A 20,425-nucleotide genomic window follows, 5' to 3' on the forward strand; every position below is an offset into this window, starting at 1 on the left:
TTCTCCGAAAAACCTGGCCGGACTAAGTTGGTGAAACATGAGATTGTCACAGAGCCTGACGTCACTGTTCATGTGAAGCCCTACCGGATTCCGGAAGCCCGCCGTGAAGCCGTCTCCCGGGAAGTGATGGCAATGTTGGACTTAGGAGTCATTGAGGAGTCGCACAGCGCCTGGTCCAGTCCAATTGTGTTGATACCTAAACCGGATGGCTCCATCCGGTTTTGTAATGACTTTAGGAAACTGAATGCAGTTTCTAAATTTGAGGCGTACCCTATGCCCCGGGTTGATGAGTTGATCGACCGGCTTGGTAAAGCCTGATACATTACGACCCTGGATTTAACAAAGGGGTACTGGCAGATTCCTCTGGCCGAGGTGGCCAGAGAGAAGACGGCATTTGCTACACCGGAAGGTCTGTTCCAGTATGTCTACATGCCGTTTGGACTTCACGGAGCTCCCGCAATGTTCCAGAGATTGATGGATCGAGTCTTGAGGCCTCACAGACAGTACGCTTCTGCCTACCTGGATGACATCGTAATTTACAGCATGGACTGGGAAACTCATCTCCAGAAGGTACAAGCGGTGATTGATGACCTGCGAGATGCAGGTTTAACGGCAAACCCCAAGAAATTCCACATCGGGCTTGAAGAAGCCCGATACTTGGGCTACGTGATTGGCAGAGGAGTGGTTAAACCCCAGATCGACAAAATACAGGCAATTCAGGGCTGGCCACAACCAGTGAACAAAAAACAAGTACAAACTTTCCTGGGGATTGCCGGCTATTATCGCCGGTTCATACCCAATTTTGCAGCCATGGCTACTCCCTTGACGGATCTTACCAAGGGGAAGGGTTCCGTCATGGTAAAATGGACCTCAGCTGCTGAAGAGGCCTTCCACAGCCTGAAACGGGCTTTGTGCTCTCAGCCCGTTCTAGTGACTCCTGATTTCAGCAGCGAGTTTGTGGTACAAACTGATGCCTCTGATACTGGGGTCGGAGCTGTACTTTCCCAGGTGAGGGACGGAGTCGAACACCCGGTCCTCTACCTCAGTCGGAAACTGAATGTACATGAGCAGAGGTATGCGGTGGTTGAAAAAGAGTGCCTAGCCATTAAATGGGCTCTCAACTCCCTCAAGTATTACCTGGCCGGTAGGAAGTTTAGGCTGGTCACAGACCATGCCCCTCTCAAGTGGATGCACCTCCACAAAGACCGTAATAGTCGGGTAACCCGGTGGTTCCTTGCCCTGCAGGCTTACTCTTTTACGGTGGAGCACCGACCTGGGGTGCAGATGGGGAACGCCGATGCCCTGTCCCGAGTACACTGTTTCAAGAGTGTTCTTGCTCGACCGGAGTGGTCTGAGCAAGGGGGGGATATGTAAGACTCATGCTGGTGTGGTAGTTGGAGGCAGGTATATCTCACCCAGGTGTTTGTCCTATGTGAATTAGGCCACTCAGTATCTTCAGGGTGCTAATGAGTTAATAAGTGCAGGAATAAAAGATGACCAGCTGGGGCTTTCCAGCGTCAGCCTGGGGCACACAGATTGCCTGTCTTTGTGAGACAAACGTGAGTGAAGAGCTGTGCTCAAGATATGTGTGATGTTAGCTGGGTGGGAGAAGCCCCCCAGTTGTTGAGATAGCAATGTATTTGTTTAGTTAGTGCCGGACAGGCTAGGATTTATTTTTATGTTTTGTTTTGTTCATGTTGCTTTCACGTTAATAAATCTGACCTGAGGTCAGCCTGCTCAGAAACCTGCTGTACGCCTCAGATTCAATGCACAAACCACGTGACCTTTGACCCCAGCAAAGGCGATCCCAGAGTGTTTTGTCACAGTATGGAGTATTTTTTTTTTCATTCAACATATTAGCCGGATGATGGGACTACTACTGTCCCATCATTGGCTAATGTGTCAATCACTGTCAGTGTAGCAGGCAGACTTGTAGTCCCATCGGACGATGCCTGCACACACGCACAGAGCCCCAGCACGCCGCGTAGACCTCGCATGCTGCATAGAGCCCGGGCAGCGCACATACAGCCCCGGCACACCGCATAGAGCCCGGGCAGCCCACATAGATCCCCGGTATGCTGCATAGAGCCCGGGCAGCCCACATACAGCCCCGACACACCACATAGAGCCCGGGCAGACCGCATAGATCCCTGGCATGCCACATAGAGCCATGGCAGGCTCGCATAGAGCCCCACTAGGCCCGCACAGAGCCCCGGTAGGCACGTACAGATCCCTTGTAGGCCCGCACAGACCCCACCCGCACACAGACACTCACAGTGTCCGCCCATGCACCGCCCACACTCTTCCCCTTCCGGAACAGCATATAGAAGGACAGAAAGGGCTTATTTACGTTCCGATATTTGTGTCCCTTTGACTTGCATTGGTATCAGGTATCGGTATCGGTGATATCCAATATTTTTGGGATATCAGCCGATACAATCCAATACCGATACTTCTGGGTATCTGAAGGTATCGCTCAAAACTTGAGGCTACATATTCAGCACCTCATAAAGGATACCAAAACCAAGAGGTCCAAAGAAAGATCTGGTCTCCGTTATACAAGTCATACCTTTCTCCTTTATACTTCATAAATCACATCACTTTCTAGGAACCCTTATTTCTATTCTGTCTCCTCTATCCTCAAGCCATCAACTTTTTTTTAATAGAGTTAAGAAAAATTATTTGAACTGTTCTGGTCTGGCATCTAGTCTGGTGCTCCACGGCAGCAAGCATCCTTGTCCCAGGATCCTATGTGCCTCTGGCATTTCAGAATCTATTAAAATCCACAGGCACACAGGGTGCAAGGCCAAGGATGTTGGCTCAGAATTTAAGACTACGACAAACCTATAAAGGCACCATGGCATTGATTCATTAATTGGAGTGCATAATGAATTAGGTGCATCTTATTCCTGTATTTCTTATCCCTCATTATGACTGATGCAATGCCAGTGTCTCTGCATCCCATTCCCCGGCAGTGACACCAAGGCTCTCACCTCCGCAGCCCTGCACCTCCTGCTCTGCATCCTGCCATGTTCCCAGTGCCTCTGCTCGATTCCCCAGCAGAAGCACTGACATACTCACCACTGCCATCCTGCTCATCATGCTTATTCTCCTGCAGCTGCCTGGGGTCTGAACACTGCTCGCAGAACCCTGACGCAGTGCTTAGAGTGTGCCTTGTCCTAAAGTGTCCCCAGCCAATGGCTGGGGAGCTCTTATTATTTAAGGCACCTCCATCAGGTGGGAGGTGCCTGTGCAATGTTGTAAGTGTGTTTCTAACTTCTTTATCAGTTCTCAGGTCCTAGCACTCATATTTCTGAATACCAGCCTGTCTATTAGCCATGCCCACAAGCCTGTCTTCCAATCATGCCCATTCTACGCATTTCAGGGGTCTCATGCCCCCTTCATCAGGATATGAAGGGGGCATGAGACCCCTGAAACGCGTAGAATAAAACCACTGTGAATCAACTATACTCTCCTGAAATTCATCTTAGCGGCAGCGCAGAACTTTAACTACAAATCTCCCTTTGAAGACATTATTTTCTCTGGTCGGTGAAGACCTGTGGATCTGCAGCAGCCGCTATCTATATGCTCTAATCTCATCCTAACCAGGTGAGCAAATTTGGTGTATATTTTCCTCTGTGTAACGTGGAAAAGACCCTATTGCGCTCTTTGCCTCCCCATTGTTTTGCAATAATCATGCCCATTAGCATGTCTTCCAGCCATGATAAGCCAACTTGTCTTCCAGATGTGCCTGCCAGCCTGACTGGCGTAGCACCTGGACTACCTCCCTTGTTTCTCCTCGGATCTCAGTGTCGTACACTGCTGCATATCCATGGTCAGATTGGGTGAGGCTCCTCATTTCACCGATCCAGGCTATCCTTGGGCTCAGGTACAGTGGTTGTACTACCCAGCCCATTACAACTGATGTATCAAATGCCAGTCTTAATGAAGGATAATAAATGCAGGGATAATATGCACATAATTAATTTACAGACTGTCATGGTTGTGGACAGGGTTCCTTCCCTGTACTTTCAGGGTTAATTTTGTATAGCCTCCTTTTGGTTTGGGGAGGGCTATATTTACCCACCTTCATCTGGAAATCCTGGTCAGTGATGCATCTGTCTTGGCTGTGTGTCTGACCCCTTGGTGTGCTTGCAAACTGCTGTTCTTTTGCTTTCCTGTGTATAACTCTGTCTGTTCTCTCATTCTGTGCTTTGCCTTGTGACTCTGTGCTAATTGTCTGTTTCTGGCACTGACCTTCGGCTTGATACTTTAACTTCCCTCCTTTCTCCCCCGTTTGTACTGCACTGCTATCTTTGACTCCCTGACCTATTTGCTACCTCCCAACTATGCTTATGTCTCATCCTTTTGGCACTACATTGACCTCCTGGCTTGACTTTGGCACATTTAGACGACTCTCCGGCTCCACTGGTCTCTGCCAACACTCAGCATCTGGCTCCGCCTCCGTCCACTGCCCCGGAGGTCACGTGTTTCAGGTCCTGGGCTGGTCCTCTGGCAGGTAAGCTCACCTCAGCACTCCTTATTCTCTCTCTCTCTGTCTTTCTGTAACACGTGCTCAGACTCCTGCTGTAAGTCTGCAGCAGGGCTCTTGACAGAGACCCTTGCCACTTAAATAATTCTGTACTTCTTATTAGTGATGTGTGCCTCTGTATTCCTTGCCAGAAATGTTATGCCAATCAGGTACTGGAGTAACATTTCTGGTGTAAGAAACCACACCCCTGTTGAAAATTTTGACAGGCAGGCATAGCCAAGACATGTTACGCCCAAACTCCTCCACCATTTTGGCAAAACTGCTTGAAGTTGAAGTGAAAACACCAAAAGTCACAACATTTCTAGTATTGTGTTCTCTGTGACTTGTAGACCCATCAATACTGGGGGACATAGAGCTAACTGCTGTGTGACACTGCCAGTTATATTCTTACCTGGTTTGTGTAACGTGCCTTGTTACTCTTTCATTTTGAGCCTGTTGCCTCTGATAGACATAACAAATTTATTTTTGTCTTCTGCCATAACCACTTCACCCCCCCCCCATAATTTTTCATGCAGTACTATTGTTATTTGTCCCTTTGACCTTTTGAATGTCAGCAAAATAAAGTTTTCATTCTTAATTCAGTTGGGATACAATTCCATTAGTAAAAAAAATGGAAGTAATCCAGTTTATAATGTTGCCACCTAAAATGATTCTAATTTAAGAGAATTGGGGATAATGATCTAAAGAATAATTCTATCCTTGTATTTTTTAACACAATTATTCCCCTCTCCTCAGAACTGACAAAGAAATGCTTGCTACACATCCAAAAGAAACAACAGCTGCAACAGGCTGCAGTATGTCATAATGTAAAATATGACTAATAAAGCAGGTGTTGGAAAAAACAGTAGATTTTGACATGCACAATGCATGATGTAGATGTCTGCACTTATATAGAACCAAAGAGATTATTTTCCAAATCATGAAAATACCCACAAGAAAGAGTAATGAGGGCACAAAATAGAAAAAATAATTAAATATAAAGTTTATCAATAAATAATTAAACAAAATAACAACATTTACGGAAGTGCCTGTGCGCTCCTTCTGCTCCTCCTTTGGCATCCTATTTTTATCTCATCTCAGGTTATATATGGCAGCTTACTTTTTGGGCATGCTTTATTCCGAAGGAACAGTGCGTCCGAAACGCGCGTTGGGGTGCCCCTGATTGTCCTGGCTACCCACAGTGGTTTATATACAAATTGATCAAAGTAAGTGTTTTCCTACTTTTACCTACCCTCCCTGCATTTGCACTTTGTTAGCAGCACTTCAGTTTCTCATGCAAGACATTGCAATTATATTTGCCATTTTATATGCACATCGCGGCACTTTAGGCACACTGCGGGACTTTCTTTATATTAATTCCCTATTCAATTCAGTTTTTTCTCACATATATATATTTTTATATATTTTTTATATATATTTTTTAGTGTTTGCAGTAGGTAGTAGGTTTTAGTAGTGACCTTGTGGAGATCCAAACTATATCAGCCAGTTGGATAGGGGCACGTAGCAATAATTGGTTACATATATATTGGATTTATCTATTTTACTTTGTAATTTTATGTGTGGAATTTAATAAAATAATATTTTATTTGATTATATTCTTGTCTTGATTGATTTTTGGATCTTTCTACCATGTGAAGAGCTTGATCTTTTACTAATGCTTTATTCCATGTGGAAAAAAGGGAATCCAGCTCCAAGAGATAAAATCACTTAACTTTAATAGTATTCATTTAAAATAGAAATAGGCTGTAGGACATAAAAAAAACAGATATACCGGAAGGAGAGTGCCTGTATAAACTGTACGCGTTTCAAACACACAAGTGCTCTTTGTCTCAGTTAGCTCTGGCCAGGCATAGCATCAATTTATACAAAGACATAGCAGTTGTGGAAAGAAACAAAACAAAATAAAAAAAAACAGATAATAATAAAAACATTTTGAATATATTTGTTAAAAACACGTGTTTCCTCAGGTTTAAATCTTAAAAAAGAAGTCATGTTGCATTATTGACTGTTCTTTATTTGTTTCATCAACATTAGCTTGACAATTCCAGCTTTTAACATTTTCATTTGTTTTATATATTTGTTGAAGGTGGGGGTGTGTGCTTTTTTTGTTTCGTTTTGTTTGTTTGTTTTTTTCTTTCCACACTTGCTATGTCTTTGCATAAATTGATGCTATGCCTGGGCAGAGCTAACTGACACTAAGAGCACTTGTGTGTTCGAAACACGTACAGTTTATACAGGCACTCTCCTTTCGGTATATCCGGTTTCTGTATGTCTTACAGCCTATTTCTATTTTAAATGAATACTATTAAAGTTAAGTGATTTTATCTCTTGGAGCTGGATTCCCTTTTTTCCACATGTGCGTCTCTAGGCGTCTGGCAGAGACGCGAATCCGTGCTCAAGATTTCGGCATTTGCTTCTGCCTTTTCTTGATCCCCTTTTATCATGAACTTTTATCATGAATGTTGCATTATGGCTGTCGCATGGACTTGCATTAATTTAGGCTGACATACTGTCATTGAAAAACAAGGAGAGTGCCTGTTTCATTTATTGATTTCATTTTTTTTATGTTGCCTTACTTTGTCTATTTTCCCCTTTTTTTATTTTCTATTTTTTTTTTCTTACTATGGATTCCTTCATTGATCTTTCCAGAAATGAACGTGCGGTGCAAGTGTTTCATACTGCAGGGAAAGGTGCAGATACTCCCCCAGCCTTGCTACAAACCATACATGAAGTGAAAAAACTTTCTCTTAATGAAACACGCATCTGGTGGGATCAAACCACACTGGAAAATTTCTTGCTCAGAATATGATCCCCAGAGAATTGAGAATAAAGAAAATACCGACAACAGTTTATAACACTGATTTGGTGGTGGAATGGAATTCTATTCTGACTAATTGTTCAACTCAGCTCATGCAATTAATTATTAAATATGAGAGCTATGAACTGTCCAATATTCAGACAGATTTGACTAAAAACTTATTGTTTCTCAAGTCTAAAATGATTGTGGACAATTTTTAGATTTTCCAGAAAAAATTAAAATCTAAAATACAGTCAAAAATTTCTCATTTAATAGAAAAATATTTAGAATTGAGAGTCCTCAGTGGTTGATACCTTTTAATTGCTAACTGAAAAGATGGTAACACATTGCAAGCTTTCGAGACTACACAGGTCTCGAAAGCTTGCAATTTGTTACCATCTTTTCAGTTAGCCATTAAAAGGTATCAACCACTGAGGACTCTCAATTCTAAATATTTTTCTATCCACTGGCTAACACGGTACCAAGATATATTTCTTTCCTGTATCATTTAATAGAGACATTTTTGATTATACTAATGATCAAGTCTATGAATGGGGCAGATGGGAGAAACAACTTGCTACACCCTGAGTCTATATAGAAAAAAACACTCGTTCTCCTTATGGCAATCAAGTCATCACATTTTCTTCTTCAGATCCTGAATCCTCAGATGTGTCAGTGGATTCATCAAGAGACACTAGGGGGATGCTCCTCCACAAGCTAAGACTAATAAATCTCAAACTAACTATTAGCGCAAACCATGTAGAAGCAACAATTTCTCAAAAAACGCACAAGGAGAGGCGGAAGAAAACATTGCAACTGCATCAATGTTTTTCAGTAGTTGACTGGGGAGTGTCAAAAAGACTCCTCAATGGATGTTATTAATTTATCCTCTATAATTTTGTCTGATGTTGAAATTAAACTTCTTTCGAAAGGACTCAATTTTGTTCCCACTAACTGAAACTTGGATGTTTTTTCTACTCTAAAAGATATAAATACGTTTGTAAAAAAGTACTGTAAAAAAACATTTTTTTTGGAGGACAAAACCAATAAGCTAACATCTTCAGCTGTTATTAATGAATTCAGAGGGAAGAATTTCTTGGAACAGAACACTCTCTTTTGTCTCCTAGATCTTGACACTTTGAATAATTCACTAAACGATACTAATATTGTTTCTGGATTTAAAAGTAGGAATCCTCCTTTTTATCCAATTCAAACCATGCTGTGGAGTAGTTGGAGGCATGTGATATAGCATTGTCCTGCATGAAAATCATGCTTTTCTTGATCGATACCGACTTCTTCTTGTATCACTGCTTGAAGATGTTGTCTTCCAGAAACTGGCAGTAGGTCTGGGAGTTGAGCTTCACTCCATCTTCAACCCGAAAAGGTCCCACAGGTTCATCTTTGATGATACCAGCCCATACCAGTACCCCACCTCCACCTTGCTGGCCTCTGAGTCAGAGTGGAGCTCTCTGCCCTTTACTGATCCAGCCTCTGGCCCATCCATCTGGCCCATCAAGAGTCACTCTCATTTCATCAGTCCATAAAACCTTTGAAAAGTCAGTCTTAAGATATTTCTTAGAAAAAGAAATGAAAGCTCAGTCTAAGCAGCACAGAAAGATGACTCTGACACAGGATAGGGTTAAGCCACAGCGCGATTCAACGGAAATACTGTCATCATCAGGTGGACATTTTAATGGTGACAATAAGGAGGCAGTATATAAATGAAAAACAACCAATCATAACACTGTTAAAATTACATATGCAAATTATTTATATAGCACAGCTTATCACAATGTTCAACCCTCAAGAGCTATTACAATGTATAGCCCTAAACAGCTATTGAGAACATATAAAAACATATGAGGTAGAAACCTATCACATCTTAAAAAATAAAAAAAAACACACAATATAAAAAATAATCAAAATAGTGAAATTAATAATAAAAAATAAAAATAAATAAAAGGAAACAATATTTATCTGGCTACTTTATCTATCATGAGGTCCAGTCCTTCAGGTGCCAACGTGCCGAGTTTAAAAATCCAAAAGCTTTTTTTATTTATTAAGCTACTAAAATGGTCAGCCACAGTGTCAGGTATATGATCAATAATTATTAATTTCAGAGATTGCAAGTTTTTCTGATGCATTGTTAAAAAATGTTTGGATAGACTGCGCAAAAGAAAGCCATTTTTGATGTGCTGACGATGTTTGTTCAGTCTACCATGCATTGTTTGTATGGTACGGCCCACATATTGTTGACCGCAACCACATTCGATCAAATATACCACATAAGTGAATTGACAGTTAACAAATTAATTCATTTTAAAATGGTGCCTGTTGTATTAGATTTGAATTCCCGTGCCCCATTCACAATAAAGGTACAACAGAAACACTTGGCATTTCCACATGCAAAACAGCCAGAATAAGGGAAAATCTTGGAACTTCTATATACTGGAACTAAAGTTGTATTACTAGGTGCAATAAAATTGTGTAACATCCGATTCCTGCGAAATATCGTTCTGGGGTGAGCAGGTATATGTTTTGAAAGTATTGGATCTCCTCTAAGAATAAACCAGTACTTAGACAACAGTTTCTTAATTATTCCATGAGATTGATTAAAAGTGGTGATGAAGTTCGACCTACCAAATGTCGTCTTAGGGGAGGGTGGCTCTATGGATTTCTTTTCAATTCTACATATACAGTCTTTCTGAGAGAGGGATTTGGCTTTCAGGCAAGCATCTTTAATCAATTTCCTTGGAATCTTGGTGATGAGATACAACAGTATTATTCCTCACCAGAATATTGGATTCTGTGTCAATCACTAGTAAGACAGTGATAGTACTCACACTACTAGGGGAACAATCAGCTTCATAAAATGAAATTTGGGAGAGGCCACCAAAATTCCTTAATATTTCACGTTTCAAATGCCTTTTTTTATTTTTTACCAAAAGTTCATAAAAATCCGATCAAACCCCCCCCCCCCCCCAATACCAATTTTGGTATTGACTCAATCACAAGTAACCTTTCTCACTATGTGGATTTGTTTCTTCAGAAGTAAGTTGTAGCTTTAGACTCTTATCTTAAAGACTCATCTCACCTCATTGATCTCATTTTGAAACTACCACCCATCCCCAACTGTTTTTTAATTACAATGGATGTTCAAGCCTTATACACTAATATTCCCCACGATAGGGGTGTAGAGGCAGTGCATCAATTTCTTTCAACTGATTCATCTATGCCTCCTCAGCAAAAGGATTTCCTAATAAATCCCATTCTTTTTGTGCTTGAAAATAATGTATTCTCCTTTGAGCAGGTTTTTAATGTCAAGTCAAGGGCTGCGCGATGGGGACGAGATTCGCCCCCATTTATGCTAATTTATTCATGGGGCTTTTAAGTCTGTCCTCATCGCGCAGCCAGACCTGACATCTGACATCGTTTTTTTATCGACGTTTCATAGATGATTTATTCTGTATTTGGACCGGCACTGAGAGCGAAGCACTGGAATTTATTTCCAAACTCAATAAGAACACGTGGGGTTTACGTTTTACAGCTAATATTTCAAATGTGTCTATTCAAGTTTTAGATCTCTTGATACATGTTGATGGATCCGGCTGCTTCTCCACTACTACATACTGTTAGGGCTAGCGGAACGCACCAAATAATAAGATAGATTAAGGTGCATTCGCAGCCCGGGGTCCACCGTGCAGAGATGGAACCTGCTGCCAAGCAATGACGAGCCATATGGTGGTACAATGTGAATACACACACGGGTTAACTTCATCCTGTGTGAAGGAAGCGAACCCTTTTAAGTCACAGGGCCGCGGTACCGCACACAAGAGCGCAAGCAAGGAGTTACCAAGCTCAGTCCCAAGACTTGGGATCCGAGTCCGACTAGACTACTTGCGCTCGACACCGCTAATGGGGTGTCAGCGTAACCAAAGCAATAATAAAAGATGCACGAGAGTGCATGCGGTGCCGCACTGGCGGATGCCACTAACCACCCAGGCTTGGGTCAGGAAAGCGCTGTGAAAGCGCACGGCGCTGCACTAGTGGTCACAGCAATTAGACGCTGTATGGTTTGTAACGTGCTGGTAGCTAAGTCGGGCGCTAGATAGCAATCACCCACCAGTCATCCAATAGGGAGGGGATTTTAATGAACGACTTTCACTCACAACACACACATTTACAAATGTACACTAGCGCATGGCCATGCGGTCATGCGCAGCTTATATAGCTGCAGCACGTTCAGGACCTTCCAATAAAGGACCAATGGGAACCGCTGCAGCATCTGAGCATGTGACCCTCGATCTCCAATAGGATATCTCACCCTGGGCATGCTCAGAAGGGAAAAAGCAGGACTTAGATCCCAAAAGCGTCTGCTCGCCGCTGCCCAGCACTGGCTTCAATGGCAGAAGCAGGCAAAGCAGCAGTAATCCTATGCACAGAGTGAGACTGAGCAAGACGCTGGGAACGATGTCTCCGCTGAGCAGACTCCACTGCAGCTGGAGAAGAATGGGAGACTGCAGCAGAGATGGTTCGAGATTCCCTCTGTGCAGAGGCAGGAACTTGACACCTAACACATACTTTAATGCAAATAGCTACTTAAGCTTCAAGAGTGGCCATCTACTAAAGTGGGTGCAAAATGTTCCCTATGGGCAATATTGGCGGATACGTTAAAATTGTACACATTTTTTATCATTAATTTCACTATTTTGATTGCTTTTTATATTCTGTGTTTTTTTTTGTTTTGTTTTTTTAATTTTTTTATTTTTTAGGATGTGATGCCTAGAGACGCCTAGAGATGCACATGTGGAAAAAAGGGAATCCAGCTCCAAGAGATAAAATCACTTAACAAAAAACAAACAAAATGAAACATATAGGTTTCTAACTCATATGTTTTTATATGTTCTCAATAGCTATTTAGGGCTATACATTGTAATAGCTCTTGAGGGCTGAACATTGTGGCAAGCTGTGCTATATAAATAATTTGCATATGTAATTTTAACAGTGTTGTGATTTGTTGTTTTTCATTTATATACTGCCTCCTTATTGTCACCATTAAAATTTCCACCTGATGAAGACGGTATTTCCGATGAAACGCATTGTGGCTTAACCCTATCCTGGTGTCAGAGTCTTCTTTCTGCGCTCCTTAGACTGAGCTTTCAGGTTTTTTTTTTAAGAAATAACTTAAGACTGACTTTTCGAAGGTTTTATGGACTGATGAAATGAGAGTGACTCTTGATGGGCCAGAGGCTGGATCAGTAAAGGGCAGAGAGCTCCACTCTGACTCAGATGCCAGCAAGGTGGAGGTGGGGTACTGGTATGGGCTGGTATCATCAAAGATTAACCTGTGGGACCTTTTCGGGTTGAAGATGGAATGAAGCTCAACTCCCAGACCTACTGCCAGTTTCTGGAAGACAACTTCTTCAAGCAGTGGTACAGGAAGAAGTCGGTATCGTTCAAGAAAAGCATGATTTTGATGCAGGACAATGCTCCATCACATGCCTCCAACTACTCCACAGCGTGGCTGGCCAGTAAAGGTCTCAAAGAAGAAAAAATAATGACATGGCCCCCTTGTTCACCTGATCTGAACCCCATAGAGAACCTGTGGTCCCTCATAAAATGTGAGATCTACAGGGAGGGAAAACAGTACACCTCTCGGAATAGTGTCAGGGAGGCTGTAGCAGCTGCTGCACGCAATGTTGATCATAAACAGATCATAAACAGATAAGCAGAATCTATGATGGAAGGCTGTTAGTGTCATCATAAAGAAAGGTGGCTATATTGGTCACTAATTTTGGGGGTTTTGTTATTGTATGTCAGAAATGTTTATTTCTAAATTTTGTGCAGTGATATTGGTTTACCTGGTAAAATAAACAAGTAAGATTGGAATATATTTGGTTTTTATTAAGTTGTCTAATGATTCTGCACAGTAATATTTACCTGCACAAACAGATATCCACCTAAGATAGCCAAATCTAAAAAAAAACCACTCCAACTTCCAAAAATGATAAGCTTTGATATTTATGAGTCTTTTGGGTTGATTGAGAACATAATTATTGATCAATAGTGTTGAGCATTCCGATACCGCAAGTATCGGGTATCGGCCGATACTTGCGGTATCGGAATTCCGATACCGAGATCCGATACTTTTGTGGTATCGGGTATCGGTATCGGATCAATAGGGATGTGTAAAATAAAGAATTAAAATAAAAAATATTGATATGCTCACCTCTCCAGCGGCCCCTGGACATCACGTTGGTAACCGGCCGGCTTCTTTGTTTAAAATGAGCGCCTTCAGGACCTGCGAATGACGTCGCGGCTTCTGATTGGTCGCGTGCCGCCCATGTTACCGGCACGCGACCAATCAGAAGCCGCGACGTCATTCTCATTCACAAAACTCCTAATTCTAGGAATTAAGGACCTGCGAATGACGTCGCGGCTTCTGATTGGTCGCGTGCCGGTCACATGGGCGGCACGCGACCAATCAGAAGCCGCGACGTCATTCGCAGGTCCTGAAAGCGCTCATTTTAAACAAAGAAGCCGGCCGGTTACCAACGTGAAGTCCAGGGGCCGCCGGAGAGGTGAGCATATCAATATTTTTTATTTTAATTCTTTATTTTACACATCCCTATGGATCCCAGGGCCTGAAGGAGAGTTTCCTCTCCTTCAGACCCTGGGAACCATGAGAATACCTTCCGATACTTGATGTCCCATTGACTTGTATTGGTATCGGATATCGGTATCGGCGATAGCCGATATTTTTCGGGTATCGGCCGATACTATCCGATACCGATACTTTCAAGTGTCGGACGGTATCGCTCAACACTATTGATCAATAATAAAAATAATCCTCTAAAATACAACTTTCCTAATAGTTTTGCACACAATGTAGTGTCAGAAAGGAGAATACGTATCTCTCTCCACACTGTCCTGGAACTTTTCCATTGACTCAATCCAGGTTTGAATTGAATAAAAAGTAGGATTCCTAGTTTTAAATCCAGAAACAATATTAGTATCGTTTGGTGAATTACCGTATTTTTGGACTATAAGACGCACCCAAAATTTGGGGTGAAAATTGCAGAAAATAAGATTTTTTATATGATGGGGGTCAGTCTTATTGTCTGAATTTACAGTATCTTACCTGAGGGCTGGCGGCGGCAGAGCAGGGTCACAGGAGGCATGGCGTCAGCAAAGGTGGGGTGATGCGGTACAGCGTGCACCTGAGCAGGGTCCCTTCCTGCTTAGATGGGCGATGCCACGCCCTTGTGTCCATGGGGGGTTGCAGTAGTGCTGTGGTGACGGCAGAGGTGCAGGGTTAATGAGCGGTATGGCGTGAGCAGGGTCCCTTCCACAGGTGAGGTGATGCAGGGGCCAGGTATCCATTCCAATGTGAGCAGCAGAGCTGGGTTAATTACTGGTTTATCAGTGGCGGTGGCCATCTTCCTGAGGCCATGCGTGCGCAGATGGAGATCGCGGCAGCCATTTTCCTGAAGCCGAGATCTAAATCTGCAAACTCGGCTTCAGGAAAATGGCCGCCACGATCTCCATCTGCGCACGTGCGGCCTCCCATGGCCATTTTCCTGAAGGCCCGGGAAGCAGAGCACTCCATCTGCGCATGCACGGCCTCAGGAAGATGGCCACCACCACCGATAATGCCATGATTCACCAGGCTCTGCTGCTTACCAGGCTGCTGCATCACCTCACCTGTGGAAGGGACACCGCTCACATCATACCGCCTCCTCATCCCCGTACCTCTGCCACCGCCACAACACTGCCGGTAAGCCTGTATTCCAACTATAAGACACACCCCACATTTTCCCCCCTTTTTTGGTGGGGAATTACATCTTATAGTCGGGAAAATAAAGTATTCAAAGTGTCAAGATCTAGGAAACAAAAGAGAGTGTTCTGTTCCAAGAAATCCTTCCCTCTGAATTCATTAATAACAGCTGAAGATGTTAGCTTATTGGTTTTGTCCTCCAAAAAAAATGTTTTTTTTTACAGTACTTTTTTACAAGTATTTATATCTTTTAGAGTAGAAAAAACATCCAAGTTTCAGTTAGTGGGAACAAAATTGAGTCCTTTCGAAAGAAGTTTAATTTCAACAACAGACAAAATTATAGAGGATAAATTAGTAACATCTATTGAGGAGTCTTTTTGACACTCCCCAGTCAACTCCTGAAATACAATGGGGCATTTGCAATGTTTTCTTCTGCCTTTCTTTTTGAGTTTTTTGAGAAATTGTTGTTTCTGCATGGTTTGCGATAATAGTTAGTTTGAGATTTATTAGTCTTAGCTTGTGGAGGAGCATCCCCCCTAGTGTCTCTTGATGAATCCACTGACACATCTGAGGATTCAGGATCTGAAGAAGAAAATGTGATGATTTGATTGCCATAAGGAGAACGAGTGCGTTTTTTTCTATAAAGACTTGGGTGTAGCAAGTTGTTTCTCCCATCTGCCCCATTCATAGACTTGATCATTGGTATAATCAAAAATGTCTCTATTAAATGAGACATTTTTGAGAAAAATGATGGAATCCTCCAATGACTGTATTTTAGATTTTAATTCTTTCTGGAAAATCTAAAAATTGTCCACAATCATTTTAGACTTGAGAAACAATAAGTTTTTAGTCAAATCTGTCTGAATATTGGACAGTTCACAGCTCTCATATTTAATAATTAATTGCATGAGCTGAGTTGAACAATTAGTCAGAATAGAATTCCATTCCACCACAAAATCAGTGTTATAAACTGTTGCCGGTATTTTCTTTATTCTCAATTCTCTGGGGATCATATTCTGAGCAAGAAATTTTCCAGTGTGGTTTGATCCCACCAGATGCGTGTTTCATTAAGAGAAAGTTTTTTCACTTCATGTATGGTTTGTAGCAAGGCTGGGGGAGTATCTGCACTGTTCCCTGCAGTATGAAACACTTGCACTGCAAGTTCCTTTCTGGAAGGATCAATGAAGGAATCCATAGTAAGAAAAAAAAAAAGAGAAAAGAAAAAAAGGGGAAAATAGACAAAGTCCGGCAACATAAAAAAAAATGAAATAAATAAATGAAACAGACACTCTCCTTGTTTTTCAATGACAGTATGTCAGCCTAAATTAATGCAAGTCCATGCGACAGCCATAATGCAACATTCATGATAAAAGTTCATGATAAAAGGGGATCAAGAAAAGGCAGAAGCAAATGCAGAAATCTTGAGAACGGATTTGCGTCTCTGGCAGACGCCTAGAGATGCACATGTGGAAAAAAGGGAATCCAGCTCCAAGAGATAAAATCACTTAACAAAAAACAAACAAAATGAAACATATAGGTTCCTACCTCATATGTTTTTATATGTTCTCAATAGCTGCTTAGGGCTATACATTGTAATAGTTCTTCAGGGCTGAACATTGTGATAAGCTGTGCTATTTAAATAATTTGCATATGTGATTGGTTGTTTTTCATTTATATGCTGCCTCCTTATTGTCACCATTAAAATGTCCTCCGTCCTCCTGATGAGGATGGTATTTCCGTTAAAATGCGTTGTGACTTAACCCTATCCTGGTGTCAGAGTCTTCTTTCTGCGCTCCTTAGACTGAGCTTTCTTTTTTTTTTCTGTGTCTGTATCATCCATTGGAGGTGTTTGGCTGGAGCTGCGGGGGGACTTTGAACTTTCCCTTCCCTTGGGGCTACCTTCTTGGCGCTCTGGAGCAAACCGCCCACTATTGATTTTATTAAGATATTTCTTGGCCCAGTCTTGACATTTTATCTTATATTTCTCGTTCAAAGGTGGTTGTTTTTCAGCCTTCCTTACCTTGGCCATGTCCCTGAGTATCGCACACCTTGTGCTTTTTGTTACTCCAGTAATGTTGCAGCTCTGAAATATGGCAAAACCGGTGGCACCTCTCTCAGCAAAGAAATCTTTTTTTTCCTAATGTTCAAAAAGCAATTTTGCTATTCAAATTTCATGTATTTCATATTTGACGTGTTTTGGCACGATAGAGTGCAACCTTTTTTTGTATATTATATATGGAGGTAGCTGCTCCTGGTATGCACCTATTCACACTAGTTTGGATGTGCCTGTCTTTTTTCTGTCATTTCTATGTTAGCTTACTGACTGCGCACTCCGCCCTTCACCATCTGGTCTTTAATTACATCTATTCACACTTGGTTCCGGCCAACCCATATGTAGGCTTTGCTGAGAGAGGTGTCCATATTCACCCAAGCATGCAGACATTAGCCTTTGGTAAGTGTTCACATTTGGACAGGGAGGTCAGGTACCCATCAGTTTTTTATTGAGACCACCTTGACGATGGTTGATGGGCTCACACTATTTGGCCAAATTCTGTGCTAAGCGTCTCAAAAAAATTTTTTTCCTAATGTTCAAAAAGCAATTTTGCTATCCATATTTCATGTATTTCATATTTGACGTGTTTTGGCACGATAGAGTGCAACCTTTTTTTGTATATTATATATGGAGGTAGCTGCTCCTGGTATGCACCTATTCACACTAGTTTGGATGTGCCAGTCTTTTTTCTGTCATTTTGATGTGGGCTCACTGCCGGAGCCCACATCAAAGGGGGTGACACAGCATGTGCAGTAATAGTACGGCGCATGTCGTGAAAGGGTTAAATGCCTTGTCTAAAACACACAAGCATATTTTGCCCCCACATATGCATCCAATAGTCTCTGGCATTGGTTTTCTTAATGAACATCTGGGTGAATGACTTGACACAGTTTTACAACCCTTAGTACAGAGGGTACCAGGCTATCTGAAAGACTCAAGAGACGTACTTGCTATGTTTCGAAATGTTGATTGGAATCTTTGCTGGACTTGGTTAACATGTGATGTCATTTCGTTATATACGTGTATCCCACATAAAATAGCTATCACTGCAGTACAATTCCACCTCAATAAACACAGTACTTATAATGATGAGTTAAAAAATTATATCATTATGGTTTTATCCTTTTTATTAACTCATAACTTTTTTTAATTTGACAAAAGGTTTTTTCTTCAAAACAGTGGAGTTTCCATGGGTGCTAAATTCTCCCCATCGTGGCTAACTTGGTGATGGCTTGGTGGGAATATTTATGCATTTTTAATACTGATAATCCATTTTTTGAGTCCATACAATGGTATTCTAGATATATTGATGACTTATTGCTAGTTTGGAATGATGATGTTTCTAAAATTTCTATATTTTTCTATTACATCAATAATAATCCATTCAATTTAAAATTTACATATTTTTTCAATAAAAAGTCAATACATTTTCTTGATTTTTGTTTATCAGGAATTCCAGACCAAGCCATCACCAGCTGCACACATCACAAATCAACTGCAGGGAACATCATACTGCTGCACGTAGTTTCCACCCTTTCAACTGTAGTGATAGTTCTCTTTTTCAAACTGAAAAGAACAATATAAAAAGCCATCTTATTAAAAGGAAATATCCTAGCTGGACTATTAATCGAAATTTCAAATTGTGTATTCTAGATCTAGACAGGATCTAATCAATCCTGATCCTAGTGTGAATAGTGGCTGCAATATCATTGCAATCCCTTCATCAGAACAACCTGTTTTGGCACTGACATATAGCTCTCACATTAAAGCCATTTCAAATATTATACATCGCAATTTGAATATTCTCAGAAATGATGATGCTATGGACAGTATTTTAAAAAATGGCATTAAAATAGTGGCTAGACGTGCACTGACTTTAGGGAGTCATTTGTCTCCAAGCTTTTACAATCCAAACAGGAATAACCATTTCATTGGTTGACCATGACAAGTTTTTACAAGTGTGGACTTGTAAAACATGTTCACATTCTAAAAAAAACTTCGACTTTTTCAGATAATAAAAATGAAAACATCTACATAATTAAAAAATTTTTGAATTGCAATTCTTACCATGTGGTCTATATTATTGAGTGCTCAGCATGTAAACTCTAATATGTTGGTTCCACTATTCGAAAAATTAAAAAATAAAACAAGAGAACATTTAAATGACATTTCACAACCAACCACACGTAATATTTCTAATTTATCAAATCATTTTGTTACCGTTCACAATAGACAAATAGTGTTGAGCGATACCGTCCGATACTTGAAAGTATCGGTATCGGATAGTATCGGCCGATACCCGAAAAATATCGGATATCGCCGATACCGATATCCGATACCAATACAAGTCAATGGGACATCAAGTATCGGAATGTATCCTCATGGATCCCAGGGTCTGAAGGAGAGGAAACTCTCCTTCAGGCCCTGGGATCCATATTAAAGTGTAAAATAAAGAATTAAAATAAAAAATATTGTTATATTCACCTCTCCGGCGGCCCCTGGACATCAGCGGGAGGATCCGGCGTCCGGCACGGCTTCTTTCTTCAAAATGCGCGCCTTCAGGACCTGTGGAATGACGTCCCGGCTTCTGATTGGTCGCGTGCCGCCCATGTGACCGCCACGCAACCAATCAGAAGCCGCGACGTCATTCCTCAGGTCCTAAAAGGCGCTCATTCTAGGACTTTAGCTGAGGAATGACGTCGCGGCTTCTGATTGGTCGCGTGGCGGTCACATGGGCGGCACGCGACCAATCAGAAGCCGGGACGTCATACCACAGGTCCTAAAGGCGCGCATTTTGAAGAAAGAAGCCGTGCCGGACGCCGGTTCCTCGCGCAGATGTCCAGGGGCCGCCGGAGAGGTGAATATAACAATATTTTTTATTTTAATTCTTTATTTTACACTTCCGATACCGATACCCGATATCACAAAAATATCGGATCTCGGTATCGGAATTCCGATACCGCAAGTATCGGCCGATACCCGATACTTGCGGTATCGGAATGCTCAACACTATAGACAAACCATATTCCTTCAAGTTTTTGCAAGAGAACAAATTAATATAGATCCACGGGGTGGGGACAGAGAGATGAAATTACGTGATAAAGCAGCATTTTGGATATATTTGTTAAATACACGTGTTCCATCAGGTTTAAATCCTAAAAAAGAAATCATGTTGCATTATTGACTGTTCTTTATTTGTTTCATCAATATTAGCTTGACAATTCCAGCTTTTAACATTTAATACAT

This window comes from Ranitomeya imitator, chromosome 5 (assembly GCF_032444005.1).
Source record: "Ranitomeya imitator isolate aRanImi1 chromosome 5, aRanImi1.pri, whole genome shotgun sequence".
Taxonomy (NCBI): Eukaryota; Metazoa; Chordata; class Amphibia; order Anura; family Dendrobatidae; genus Ranitomeya; species Ranitomeya imitator.